This window comes from Python bivittatus, unplaced genomic scaffold, assembly GCF_059951505.1.
Source record: "Python bivittatus isolate LINGU-HERP-01145 unplaced genomic scaffold, Pbiv_v1 ctg000610_np1212, whole genome shotgun sequence".
Taxonomy (NCBI): Eukaryota; Metazoa; Chordata; class Lepidosauria; order Squamata; family Pythonidae; genus Python; species Python bivittatus.
The window spans coordinates 43479649-43494434 of record NW_028277088.1 but is presented as its reverse complement, the minus strand read 5'-3'; the positions used below and the strand labels follow the sequence as shown (position 1 = coordinate 43494434).

Sequence of the window (14786 nt, the reverse complement as noted above, 5' to 3'; positions counted from 1 at the left end):
AATGAGTAATAATACCTGTTTTATAAACATCGGTTTATTATTACTGACAGTTCCCAGAAATCAGGGGTCTGGTAGCACCTTTTCAGAATAACACATTTTACTAAAAGACATAAGCTTTCATGAGATATGAAAATAGCCAATCAAGTTATTAAAAACCTTGTATCTTAAAAAAAAATATTAGACTGAAAAGGTGCTACCAAACTCCTGATTTTTGGCTACCACAAACTAACATGGGTCTACTTCTACAATAACTAACAATTCCCAGGAAATACTTGGGTATCCCTTTATTTTTTTAATCAGGAAAGATCTATGAAACAGCAGGACAAATGGCAGGACGAAAGGCAACAACCAACCACTTCCATACTGTTGCCAAGAAAACTGCACAGAGATGTCCTCACAGTCACCAGGAATCAAATCAACATGAGGACATTTATATGTTTTTAAACACGATCTGTTTGCAAACAGAATGGAATCATTTTTTTTAAATGGGAAAGAAAACAGAGAGGTGGGGGGCAGAAAGAAGTAAAGGGGAAGCAGAGATTGAAGGGGCAAAGGTTGCCAGGAGTCAACACTGACTGGAAGGCACATGTACAAATCACTAAACTGTGTTTGATCAAAGCATTACCGTATTTTTCCGACTATAAGACGATACTTTTTTCTAAAATCCTTACGCTAAAAATTGAAGGGCGTCTTATTCAAGGAAGTAAGCTGAGGAGAGAACCGCGTGGTTGCAAAACTGCCCATACTTTGTCTCTGCAAACAGGCTTCCTCCTATTTCTAGCCTCCAATCATGAGTGAAATAGCTTGACTCTGCAAACAGGCTTCCTCCAATCACGAGCCTCCAATCACGAGTGAAACTGCCCATACTGTCTCTGCAAACAGACTTCCTCCAATCACGAGCCTTATGTAACTGACGTTAGCTGATGCTGAACAAACCAATTAGAGGAAGTTTGTTTGCAGAGACAAGCTATCGGCAGTTTCACTCGTGACTGAATGTAATCAGTTATGCAAAAGAGCATGGAAATAGAGCTGCAGAGAGACGGTTTGGACCTCCTCCCACCGAGTGTATCAGGTAAATGTTACCTAATTACTAAATAAAAATGTGTTCTGCACTATCTTTAAAATATTGATTTCTTAATTTTGGGTTGGAAAAGTTGGGTCGTCTTGTACTTGGGGGCGTCTTATTGTCGGAAAAATACGGTAATCTGATCACTTCAAATATACTCAGTATATGTTTAAATCAAAATAAACACAAACATAACAAAATAGTCTAAGTTTCCATTAACCTCATCTTTGAAATGAATTGTCTATCCTGAAACACCTCACCTGCAACAGCCACATGATTCCGGAAAAAGGCACAGCTACTTTAACCAGCTGCAGAAAGAGCTTTCAAGTGTTACATTGCACCTTTTATGAAGCATTTCCAAAGCATTTCACAGCCTTAAAACTAGTCATGCAGTAATATTGGTGAAACAATTATCTTAGCTGCACTGTGATTGCTAGAAAATAGCTTTAACCTTTCCTTTCCAATGGTGAGGCCCTCAAGCCTAAAAAGATAGTTATTTAATTTTTATTTATTAAAATTAAAATATGCATCCTTGATCCAAGCAAACACTTGTATTGTACTCTTAACAGATTTAAGCTTCATAAATTGCAATATTTTAAGCCATTCTTATTCCACTGCATTTCCCATATCCATTTAAGTTTCATGTTACTGTTATTAAATAGGCAGATCAAATGGCAGGTATTTGCAATTCACCCTGCAAGTTCTTCACCAACAATTACTGCTTTATATTTGTCAGTTGTTAAAAATGTGAGACCAGGGAGTATCATGAGCCCATGTACGGAGAGTACTATGCTCTCTGTCTTATTTTATTTTAATTAAAACAACTGAGGACAATATTCTCAGTTAATGATACCAGTTTCATGAAGATGAAAAATGTATCACTATGTACTGCAATAATGTCCATATGAGCATTACAGATCTGAGTTCACCAATTTAACATATCCATAAGTCCTTATTTTTCATTTCCATCTGCTATCTTCTCCCATTCCTGTCACATACAAATAAGCCATAAACTCCCACTTAAAGGATATCTCCCCTTCCATTCTGCAAATTCTGTGGACATTTGAGAGGGAAAAAAACCTCTGTTGCTACTGCATTACGATGAAAGGAACAGCAAAGTAGGTTACTACTTAAATATGAGGGATGGAAGTCTGAGTTTGGTGAGGAAAAGGGGCTTTTAAGCTTCATGATTAGGAAGAGGGAAGAATGCAATACATCTATGGTCAGCATAAAATCTTAGTAGGAAAAAAAGAGAGGGATGTAATACTCATATTGTATTTAATATCAAAAGTTCATATTTCCAACTAGGATATAGAAGATTCAGCAACTTCACTAGCTGGTTAATTCTGAGGAGAGATTTTTTTCCCAACAAACTACACCAAGAAGCAAGAAAATTATGTAATCCAAAACGTTAATTTTTCTTATAAGGGGTTTAGCAATAAGATGTGTCACACAAGACACCATTTTCTCCCCCACCCCCCTTTTTTTTTTTGCCTCTAGGTTGACAGTTAGAAAGCTAATTCACACAACCCAGAGCCAGATTTAACTGAAGTGGCTTCCATAGACTCTCAGTCTTGGCATCTTTAAACTGCGTGGACTTCAACTTCCACAATTCCCCAGTCAGTATTGTGGAAGTTAAAGTCCACACGGCTTAAAGCTGCCAAGGTTGAGCAACACAGCTCTATACTAAAACACAGGTAAAAGAACTGCTAGAAACAATTGCTTTACAAATATTGGCTACAATACAATAATCAATCACTTTGCTATCAGTTATAAAGCTTCCATTACATCCACCTATTTCACAAGCAAAATGTACAATAGAAAATGGCAACTGTAAACATACCTTGAAGTAAGATGTGTAGAAAATCTTGGTCATATTTTCATTCTTCTTACCAACTTCATCTCATAGGTTGTCATTCTATTATTCTTTACTTTGAATTTGTTACCAGTTGATACAAGCTGAAAAGTTAAAGAAATGCGTTTATCCACATTACAGTACATTCCTCCAAGAATTCTATTTAAATGCTGTTTTCTCCAACTTGATGCCTCAAGATGGCTGAAATAATACATTTAGAGACAAGATTCACAAAATAGTATTCTCCAGCATTCCTAGATTCCTAAGCTTTTGTTTTTTTTCTTCTTAAATAGAATGAATAAAAGCCATGGTGTGGTTAAATGAACTCTGCATGGGTGAAATGTTGGAAGACCTAATCATGGATGTCTTGTGCGTAGTTTATTCCTAAGAAAATAAAGTGTTATGATCTAGCACAGCGTTTCTCAACTAGTGATGTTTGTACCATTGCTAGAATACAGTAGTAATTTAGGTAATATATGACTCCCCACCCCCACAAATTGGGAAAAAGTCCACAACAGAGCATAGAAGGCAGACAGAGTAGCCAGCCTCTAATTAATTTGCTGAGGATTACAGAAGATTACTACCTGGCATTAAAAAGACAACCAAGAAATCTATCTGAATAGTGAGAGAGTGATAACTATTCCAACATTTTAGTTTACCTTTTAAACCCAAACCTTTGTTTTAGGTGACAGTGAAGGTGGGTCCTCCAACCTAAAGATCCTGCTTTTTAATGCTAGGTAGTTGCTGGAAATACATCCAGGACTTAAGCCTAATTGAAACTGCAGACATGGGATGTACTATGAAGATCTGGAAGGGAAGCTAATCTCTACCAGGTCTATCTGCTGGCTTACTCTGTGATACAGCAGGCTTGGGCTGAAGGCAGTGAGATAGCATCACTGTAGTCTAAAGGAATTGCCTCTCACTCACCAGAACCTTCATCTGACAATCTGACAATTTTGAAGGTCTGCTTCTGTGTTGGGTGGCTGAAACACTGTAAGAATACTGTTAGTTAATACTGTTGTGCATCCCATTGCAAAGCACTCTCTTTTCCCAAGCTAGTTAGGGTGATCTTTGACCCGGAAGATATTACCCTAGACTTCTTGTACTATGGGACTTCAATGTCAATACTGAGGTTGCCCTCTTAGAAGCAAGATGTCATGTCCATCATGATGATTCTGGACCTGTCCCAACTAGTATTTGATGGCCATACCCTGGATTTGGTACTCTGAATGGAACTGAGGATCTGAAAGCAGGAGGACACTTACACTCCATTGTCATATGACTTTCTGATCAGTTTACACTATTGTGATATGTGGGAATGACCTTGGGAGACAGGAGGAACACCTGCAGCCTAGGCAATGATCTGATAAGAGGCAGTTCAGTCCGCAGGTAGGGGAAAAGCACAGAAAACATTTCAGAAGGGACCCTCCCTAGGACTACCTTGAAGGGCTAACAACTATAAACCACTGTAGTGATGAAGGGGCAGGGGGTTCAACCCAGGCACCTGATCAATCCAGACTATTTCCAGAATGTGCTTAAGGAATTTCCTGTCTTGCCTGCTAATGATACTGTTGAAGCCCTGGCATATGGAAATGTGGCCATGTGGCATATGGAAATAGAAATAATAGTGTTAATGTCCTGGACTAAATGCTGTCCTCCCTCCATAGAGCTCAAACAGAACCTTGATTTTCCAAAGAAATAAGAGCAATGTAGCAAAGTGGCAAAGGGCTAGAGGGTAAGTGAAGGAATTCTCAGGACAAACTCAAGACGGAGTGAAGCACTTTTTAAGGCTCGATGGCAATAGACTCAGCAAAGAGGATTTACATCTGTGCCTCTATCTCATCTGCAGAGAACAAGCAAGTTCTTCCATATTGTGCAGTATCACATCCATCAAAACAGTTGGATCTGTCCTGACTTGTACTCCATTGTTGGGCAGGTCAGAGGTAGATAACTTTGGCAATTGCTTGCACAATTTACATTGATTCATTTCAGGTTGTATATCTTAACAACACGGACAGAGTATGTGAACAGACGAGGGCCACCACATGCTTTCCTTACCCTTTATCCTCCAATCTAATTAAATTGGTCAGGTCAGGACTGGCCTCATGGTTATAGGAGGTGACTAATGCCTCCTTGAGTGAAGAGTGTGATGTGTGCCCACCTCCTTAAAGAAAGGTATAATTTGATCTTTACTGAAAAAGCTTCCTGAACCTGGAAGTTCTTTGTAATTATAGGCCAGTCTCAGATCTTCCATTCTTGAATAAAATAAAGAATATGGTGACCTTGTTGTTCCAGGTGCATTTTGATGATATTGATTATCTGAACCAACTTCATCTAGGGTATGGTGATGAGTATTCTGATAAATTATCTATGCCAGAAACTATATGGGAGGAGTGCAACTCTACTAGTATTCCTGGGTCTCTTAGTATAGGGGAGTATGGAGATGGCCTTGAAGAAAATATGTTGCAACCATTACTACAGCATGAGCTTAGACTGGGAAAATAGGAAACCATGAGAAAGAAACTAAAAATGCACACCTTGACTCTCTTTGACATAAGAGAGCGGGAAGGGGAAACACTGTCAGGCATTCAAGGTTCAGTTATTATAGCCTACATCAATAAAGTAGAGTTCCAGTATTTCTTGTGGTGTTTGTTTCCTGATTTGGCCTGCCTCAAATGGCCAACACTCAGCAGCTCTCAATACCATTGACCATGATATATTTTTGGACCATGTAGTGTGATTGTTTTGCAATAGTTCCAGTCCTATTAGGATACACCCTGAAATTAATGCTAATTATCACTAATTATACCTAGGTCTCTGATTTGTGTTGTTCCACCGGTTCTACCTTGCCCCTTGCCTGTTTAATATCTACATGAAGCTACTGGGTCAGGTTATTCTGAGATATGGAATAGGTTTGCCATTAGTATGCTGATAATACTTAGGACTTCTGCTCCCTTCATTTTTGCACCAGAGTGGGCAATCAATGTTGTGAGTGAAGCTTCCTTCTTGTCTGCAAAAAAGATTATAATTTACTGTAACTGATTTGGGAGGTTTCTGCTAAAAGCTGAACTAAGGGTAAAATATCTGGAAACATCTGGAAATTGGTGGTTACTGGCCAACCCAGCCATAAGCCTGACATCACTACTTCAGATCTCATCGTGATGATAATAATATAATTATATGTTTATTATATTATTATTATCATGATAATATAATAATAAGTCATTGTTCTGTCAGCCTCTAACTTTCACTCATTTATAATTATGGGATGGAAATGTTGCTCTGCTTTACAAGTTCTAATACATTTTCCTTTCCAAAATAAACAGCATCCTCAGACAAGGTTTTAGAAAAGACAAATAGCTATGGAAAGAGCCTCTTTCTAATGCTAACACTTCCTTTAGAAAGATCAGAGAAACAGGTTATTAACCAACCATATTTCTTTTCTTTCTGGTGATTTTAAGCATAGAATAGTACCCCATAGCTGACAGCAGGATATTCTTGCCACAATAAAAATGATCCAGAGCTGGATCATCTATAGCTTGGATCCATGAGCTGTAAATGAAATAGGTTTGTTTCGTTTTGTTTTCATAGTGACCACCATTCTGAATTTTCTAAAAAGAGTTCCAAAAGTTAGCAGGCCAAAATGAAGCCACATGTTGCATTTTCTCAACTCTTGCTAGAAGACTGGATATAGCATTCTAAACAATTTTAATTTAGCACTCTTTAAAGGCAAACTTACATAAAACATATTGTATTAATCCAAACATGATGTAACTAAGCCTCTCCCTCTCTGAGTCATACCTGAAGTCTTCAGGAATATACCTAATTGTTGTATATTGTATAAATATATAAAGGTACTGGATGTTTAGCCTTTACTGGAGTATCCAATATCAAATCAAGTACATATAAAATCTGACAAAGTGTGTATAAAACTGTGGCAATTCTCTAATATATAAAAAAAACAAACTCGAACATTTGAGACATTCCTTAATTTTCACTTTCTTTATTAGAAGAATGGAACACATACAATTATATCAATGGGGAAACATGCATTATGGGAGGAAGGAAGGAATGGTTTCAAAGGCGTTAAACAAGCTGAGAAGTTTGTATAACACCATCTGGAGCCATATGTTTTCTTACTTGCTCAGTAAGATTAATTACTTTGATGAGATACATATTCACTTCAAATGTTGTGATCAGTCAAAAGATAATAAAATATAAAGTTCTTTGAATCTGGTCTCATAAAATACAAGATGTCATCATGCAGACCAGAAACCTTTGAATGCCTCTGTTTGTATACAAAGCATTCACAATTCATAAATCTCATGTGTCACTGAAGTGCACATAACTTGGACTAACAAAAGTTAACTTTTTCTTCAACTGGTAAGCCATGACAACATCAGCTTTCTTGACTTTAAAACTAATATGTGGTTTCAGAAAAAAACAAGAACATGGCTGATGGGCAAATAAAAACAGCAAGGCTAATAATCTAAGATAAGTTTAAAACTATAATTTACTCTTAAAAAGTTCAAATTTTAAAAAGTCCCACTACATGCCATTGTAAATCTATATAATCATGAAAAAAAAATTCTACAGTTCTGATTATGCTATAGGTTTTATAGGAAAAAAACTGTTCTTTCTATGGTCTCATGGAATTTGCACATCAAGGAAGACCTGACTTTTCCCCCAAGCATTGGGCTAGAATGGAGGTGAGTCAGGAGGTTAATACAGGTAGATCTTGTTTACCAACTGCCTTGCTCAGTGATCCTTCAAAGTTACAATGGTGCTGAAAAATAACTTTACAACCAATGCCTGCATTTATGACCTTCACAGTGTTCCTCAATTATGTGATCGCCATTATGGTCAATATGCGTTGCCTGTGCCTTTTTTTCTCCCCTTGCAGAGCAGAGAGATTGGAGAAGAAAGGATTGATTACAAGAGAGTAAGCAGGCACACAATGGGGAATACACATCAAAAGGAATGCAATGGCCTGGCAGCCCCAAGTGCACTCAGCAAACAGCCAGTGTATTCCCCATTGTGTGCCTGCTTACTCTCTTGTAATCCGTTCTTCTTCAATCTCTCCACTCGGTGAGGGAGGGAGGAGGAAAAAAAGAATGAGTCAGGCACAGGAGAGTTTGCCTGCGGAGATAATTTCTTTTCTTTTCTTTTCTCTTTGATTCCCCCCTTGCTTGTTTATGCAATCTCTCTGCTCTGCGTGGGGGATGGGAAGAAAAAAAAACACAACCTCTGACTCAATCCCACCAATACTAAGTAACTGTGGGTGTTTGGGCTGCCTGAATCTGGGAATATTTCATGTCTGACCGTGGATGGGATGGCACTTCCCCATTCAAAGGTGGTGCGCAACTTGAGGGTCTTCCTGGACTCACAGCTCCTGCTCAATGAGCAGGTGGCAGCTGTGACCAGGAAGGCCTTTGTGCAGCTCCATCTGGTGCACCAGTTGCACTCTTTCCTAGATTGGGAGGCCGTTCAGACACTCACTCACGCACTAGTTACCTCACAGCTTGACTACCACAATGCACTCTACATGGGGCTGCCCTTGAAGACCACCTGGAAGTTTCAATTAGTCCAGAATGCAGTGGTGCAAGTAGTGATGGGCATGCCTCGGTATGCCCATGGAACACTTCTACTTTGCAAGCTGCACTGGTTGCCAGTCTGCTTCAATTCAATTCAGTTCAATTCAAGGCGCTGTTGTCATCTATAAAGCCCTACATGGCATAGGGCCTGACTACTTGAGGGACTGCCTTTCTCCTATAGTATCTGTCCAGCCAATTTGATCTGGGAGGATTGCCACGCTCCAGATTCCTTCAATTAAGCAATGCCATGTATTGGGAGTGTGCCTTCTCTGTTACATAGCCTCCTATGCCCTATGGAATGAGGTTCCCCCACAATCTGAATGGTTACCACCCTGCTGATGTTTTGAAGGGTCGTGGAGACCTGGCTCTTTATCCAGGCCTTTGGTGGGGATGACTGAAGCCTCCTTTTAACTTTCTTTTGTTTCCATCTGGTTTGTTAGTCTGCCATCTCTACCTTTTTTTATTTCTTGATTTTATTCTCATGTTTTTTTATGTTTTACATCATTTGTAAACCACCCAGAGTCATTGGGAGTCAGGCAGCATATACATTTAATTAATAAGTTATTTAAATTAATAAAATCTTATTTCAGCACAAACTATTTTGCCTGCAGCATACACAATGGGATAATATTTTGACAAGTATTCTTTACAATGTGACTGCTTGTGCCTTGTCAAAACACTATGATGCCTTGGGAAAATGGAGGAAACTCATTCATAGATAACACTTCAAATTGACACAGTGTATTCAGAGTTGCAGATGGGTTGCTAGATGTTGTTTTGCTGGATGTTGAATGGTAAGAGCAGTGGGACTCAGTTGCTGCTACATTTTTCTGACAGAGAATGCCCTAATAAGCACATGAGTTTGATCAGATCACAGGACAGGAGCTGCTACAGGGAACAACTTCTGAAGTACCCTCCTCAATCTGAGCATCACAACATAGCGCTATTGTATAAAAGTAACAGTAGTGTGGGCACATTTCATTACTGCTCATTAATTCCTCTAAGCTGAGCATTGTTTATTACATCAGCCTTGCTCTTGCAATCACACATAAGTTGTGTGATTGCATCCATCTAGAATGACCTCTGTGACAAGATTTTCATTGCTGGAAAGACACTAAGTTGCTCATAGAAGACATCCATTTTAAGCTTGTGTAAAGTTGCTCCTCTTACTTTACCACATTTTCTTGGCTTCTTTTTCTTTTTCTTTTCTATCAATATAGTTCCCCTCCCTCCCTCTCTTTCCCTTTGTCATTTTCTTTCATTTCTTGCCAAATGAAGCTTCCAGTTCTTGTGTTAGGTATTTGCTGATGCCTCCACAAAGGCATCAGCAAAATTTATTTTAGTTGTTGTAGCTGCAATCCCTCTCTTGCACTTTTTTCAAACGAGTGCTTTTCATATGTTTTGGATTTCAAGTCCCAGATTTCCCAAAGTTAGAATTCTGAATTCTGGTATTTAAATCACCTACAGGACATTGGGTTTGGGAAGGATGCTACGTATATGTACTTAACTTGTATTAAGGAACTAACAGGCTACTGAAAAGAAAATGAAGCATAAAAATGAAAAATAGGATTGCCATCATTTTATCTGTATTTTTCTCCTTTGGCAAGACTCTTGTGTTTTTGAAGTTGTGTAAGAGACAGAAAGCATTTTAAAAGAGAAGTATGTTCTCAAATTGGAAGCACAGTTCTGTGGAAAGCATGAAATTGTCAAGGGCAGGAGAGCCCTGGGGAATAAAAGAATCATAAATCAGGCTAGGTACTAGATTCTATTACTTTTTAGATTCTTTGGAACAAACTTTTAGATGTGTGGGGCCATAAATACAGGTAGTCCCCAAGTTAAGAATGCCCAGGTTACAGACGACTCATAGTTAAAAATGGAGGTTATTGTAGCAAAATTCGAGTTAAATACACAATGATTTGAGTTCATTACACAATATTACTTATACAGTATTATACAATAATACTGTTCCAGCTTACATACAAATTCGACTTAAAGACAAACCCTGGGAACGGAACTTGTTCTTAAACTGGGGACTACCTGTACTGCGTTTTGGGGTTAAGGGCTCCAATAGATGGGGCAATTATGTTACATGGGCTGGGCCATGTTATGCATGTAGCTATGCAGGCAGGGCTAGGATTTTCTGTTACCCTCCTTGTTTTATGTGGAGTGGTATTTATATATTTTTAATTATCTTGAACCTATTTTAAGGCTTATAGGACAGTTTTCAAATCTTATCCACCTCAAAAAATTGCCACCCTTTTGACAACAGCATCCAGAATGGTTTTTGGCGATTTCAGTTACCTGCCCACCCGCCCCCCCCACCACCCCACACACCTATGCAATACCATGAGCTAAAGGAAAAGAGTATGGAGATATTTGAATACCCATATTAGAAACAATACATGTTTTAATTTATCTCCTGAAATACATATGGTTGTTGGCCAATTAAAAAACCCTCCATTATATTTTCCCTCTTCCTTCAAGTAAACTGAATAGAACCCTGCGTTATCCATTGATTTGGAAAGCAAGCTACATAAAAAATGAAAAATATCAGGATTCTGGAATATATGGGAAGAAATTTTTACAGATCAAATAAACAAGCCAGAACAAATGCTGGCCCTACAGCACCAAGAGATTTTGACTATGGAGAGCTAGCTATCACAGTCTAAAGTAATGGTATCACCAAACAAATTTTAGTTGTATGGAAAATAGGAGACATTAACTGGCAGTAATATTGTTCTCACAAAAAAGCAACATATAAACAGCCATAAACATCCTAATTTTTTTTATAAGAACCATAATGTTCTGCCTTATCCAACACATCTTGACTGAGGCCAGCTTGTGTGCTCAAGAGATTTCAATAAGGATAAGATTGTGATGATAATAAGCATCAATTGATCCCAGTGTCTGACAATAATAATCATTCATTGATCCCAATATCTCCTTCAGAGTTAGAAAAGAAAGGTAATCTGCAAGGAAAAGAGACTGGACTCACCTACTGACACAACTCAATATCCAAGGAAGGCTATTATACAAATGTATAGCTGGAAATATCCACAATCCTACCTCAAAGTAGTACAAATCCAGGCTATTGTACAAGTACAAATCCAAGCTATTGTATAATGTTCCAGCTGGAAATATCTACAATTCTACCTCAAACCACTGAAGGAATTCCTTGCTTACCACATTTCCCAATCTTCAGTTTCCCATTGACAGGAATCCCCTGCTCCACCCTCTCTCCTGAAGCCATGACCTCTTTCTCCCATCTTTCCTGGCTGCTCTGAAGGCAGCTTTGCATCTTTTCACACCATGAGTGGTCAGGTGGTCTTTATTTTTTCTTGCCACAAAATGAAAGTGCAATGAGGAAAAAATAAGGGCAGGGCAACAGCTGGCTGCCAAATTTTGTGTTCCCATATGGGCCACCTAAAGGAAATACTCATCGGCTCAATGGAGGATGAAGGGCAGCAAGAATACTGCATGAAGGTATGAAAATGCTGTAGCATATGCAGGCTTCATTGCCTGCATGGAAGTGTTCTTAATTTATATAGACACTCATTCTCATTTTGTGGAGGTCTAAGTACATTTTACCCTTCTGTATAATGCGTAAAATCCAGAAAAACTAAAAGTGGCCCTCAATTCAGCTAAACCTAGCCATAATGAAGTCACATGAGCATGGAGCTCATTTGTTGGAACTAATGTAATACGGTATTTTAATTAGCATTTAGCACAACCAAATTTAGTTAGGTTGTTGATTCCAATGCAGCATGATCTTCAATATGTTTATTTGATCATAGGCATACCTTTTCAGTAATGACTTAACCTTATTAAATGCATTTCAGATCAATGCACTGAATTAACATTGAATATTGACTAGTGTGTTTAGGACTGATATATATGAACAACCCACTCAACTGGAGCCCTCCAAAGATATTCAAGGTAGTAAAACACATTTGCAGGGCACCAGTAGAGGAAAGCTGTATTAATTTAGCTAATTTAGCTCTTGCATTAAAAACATGCTTTCATGTTACACCTTTAGGTATTTTAAGATTTGGTATGAATTTGGTTGCCACAAATCAACAGGGTGATCATCATCACTCATCTCTTTTTATTTATTTATTTTTTCCTCTCTTCCCCCAATCTGAAGTGCATACTCTTCATATTTGGCATATAGACCAAAAATTTTAATTTACAAGTGTGAAGTAAGCTCTCTGCTTCTTAACAGGATTATAAATTTCCTGAGTTGCTGAATCCTAAAAAATTCCAGTAGAGTACTTGGCATCTAAGGAATCCTTGAAAAATCAATTCTACCAGACTAAGTTTACCATAATTAGCTTAGTACCTGCACATTCAAGATAACGTTGAAAGCAGTCATACAAACACTTGTACAAATGACAATGATCACATGGGATCATTTCTGGGAAGAATGAATGTTGCTTAGGGTATATGTTTTTCTTACCATAGCATGTTAAGCATATAAGAAACACTAGAGAGCAACTGATATACTTTCTTGTACTGGAAATTTGTTCAGAGTAACCAGAATAAAAAAGAGCACATTCTGCTAGTGAAAACTTTTTGGGTAAAGGAGCATATGATTCTTTAGCTAGTGCTGACTAGACATAGCTTGACTTAACTTTCTCATTTGCAATACAAAATGGAGTTAAGATGGAATGGCATAAATTAGTTGAAAAATATCTCTTTTTGGTGTAGGGTAACAAATTTCTTGCTTACTTCCATTTACTTCCTAAATTCCATTTACATCCTAAAACAAAACTAAAAAGTTGATCTTAAAAATAAAATTGCCTTCAGGATTTTGTGCAGCATAGATTGGCTTTGTTTTCTATGCAATTCTCTACACATCACTAAGTCTTTCTGTGTCTAGGATGGCTTACTCCTAGGTAAGCCTGTGCAAAATGAAGACCCTTGAACATTTTCTACTTTCATTTTGATCATGACATCTGGATCCATAAAAGTGTGTGAACAAACACTCAAATGCACATTAATGTTCTATGATCATATGGAAAAATCCCTTTGCTTAACTATATATCTGTCACAATAATCTGTTCTCAGAGAAATGTCCACCACATATACATTCTCTCTTCCTTTAAATACAGTAATTTAAAGATTTGTTTTTTTTACTTTTATGCCATTATTCTCAAATTTTCACATGAGTTACCAATAACATTACCAATAACAAGTTAAAGTTATTTCCTTTAATACTTGATCCAACGCTCACTGAATTCTCTCTTGCCTCTTCCTGCACCTTCCAAAACATTTAAGAAAGACTCCCATACCTTGGAGGGCTGAGAAGTAAATTTATATCAAGGCCTTTTAAACTGGCTATGTTTCTGGACCATTCTGTTGCCTAGCACTATTCTTCTTCAAATTCTCGGTTTAGAAAATAAGGTCTGTTTCATTTCCATGCCTTTCAATATGCTCAGCATCATTTCCCTTGTTTTTTGGCTCAGAAGATACATGCATCTTAATGGGTTTTATTTTAACCATCCTGCTTTATTCATGTTAGTTTGTGGGCGTGCATGTATATTTCTATGTGTGTCTGTGTGTGCATGTATAGTATAGTATAGTATAGTATAGTATAGTATAGTATAGTATAGTATAGTATAGTATAGTATAGTATAGTATAGTATAGTATAGTATAGTATAGTATAGTATAGGAACAGGACTGCTTTCTTGAGAGGAGCAGATGTCAATCTTCTCTCCCTCCTGGCTGATCAATAGCCTGAGTATCTTGGTAATATTTCCAACACACTCCAGGGGCATCTGATCTTCAAATCTGTAACTCACAAAGAAAACCTGCATCCAGTCAGTAAAATGCAATCAATTCCATCAGCGCGGAGGGCACCGCCGAATAAATGATCCGCTTTCCGCTGCAGACCTCACTGAATTGGGCACGTTACACGCGTGCCCACCCTTCGCTGGGGGGAATCACAGGCGGCAAGCTCCAGGGACAGCCCGCTGCCCCAGCCTGGCCGCGCGCTTGTGCGTGTGTGTGTGTGTCTGCGTGTGTGAATTCTCCTTAAGGCTATTTTCCTAGCAGGGCTACGTGGCTTACCTCCGTCGAAATGCCGCGCAGAGCTTTCCCAGAGAGCTGAGAAGAAACCGGGACTCCTTCGCCCATACAGGAGGATAACTCGCGACTCCTTCCGAGCTGCCAGCAACCCAGAAGGCCAATAGCACATGTTGCCTAGCATCAGCCACGTGACTGGAGCCGGCCAATCCTTCGGCCCTTCTTACGCCGGCTTCCCGAGGGATC

General features: G+C 38.5%; 1 protein-coding gene across 1 annotated transcript in view; it reads right to left on the bottom strand.

The window, feature by feature from the left end:
* Nucleotides 1-14666, bottom strand: part of TMEM108 (transmembrane protein 108) — a 182042-nt gene extending 167376 nt beyond the window's left edge. Inside the window, exons 1-2 of the mRNA XM_088150907.1 lie at nucleotides 14586-14666; nucleotides 2910-3025 (exon numbers count right to left, since the gene is read on the bottom strand). The gene's annotated coding sequence lies outside the window, so the exon portion shown is untranslated. The remainder of the gene's footprint in view (nucleotides 1-2909; nucleotides 3026-14585) is intronic.
* Between the last annotated feature and the right edge of the window lie 120 nt (nucleotides 14667-14786).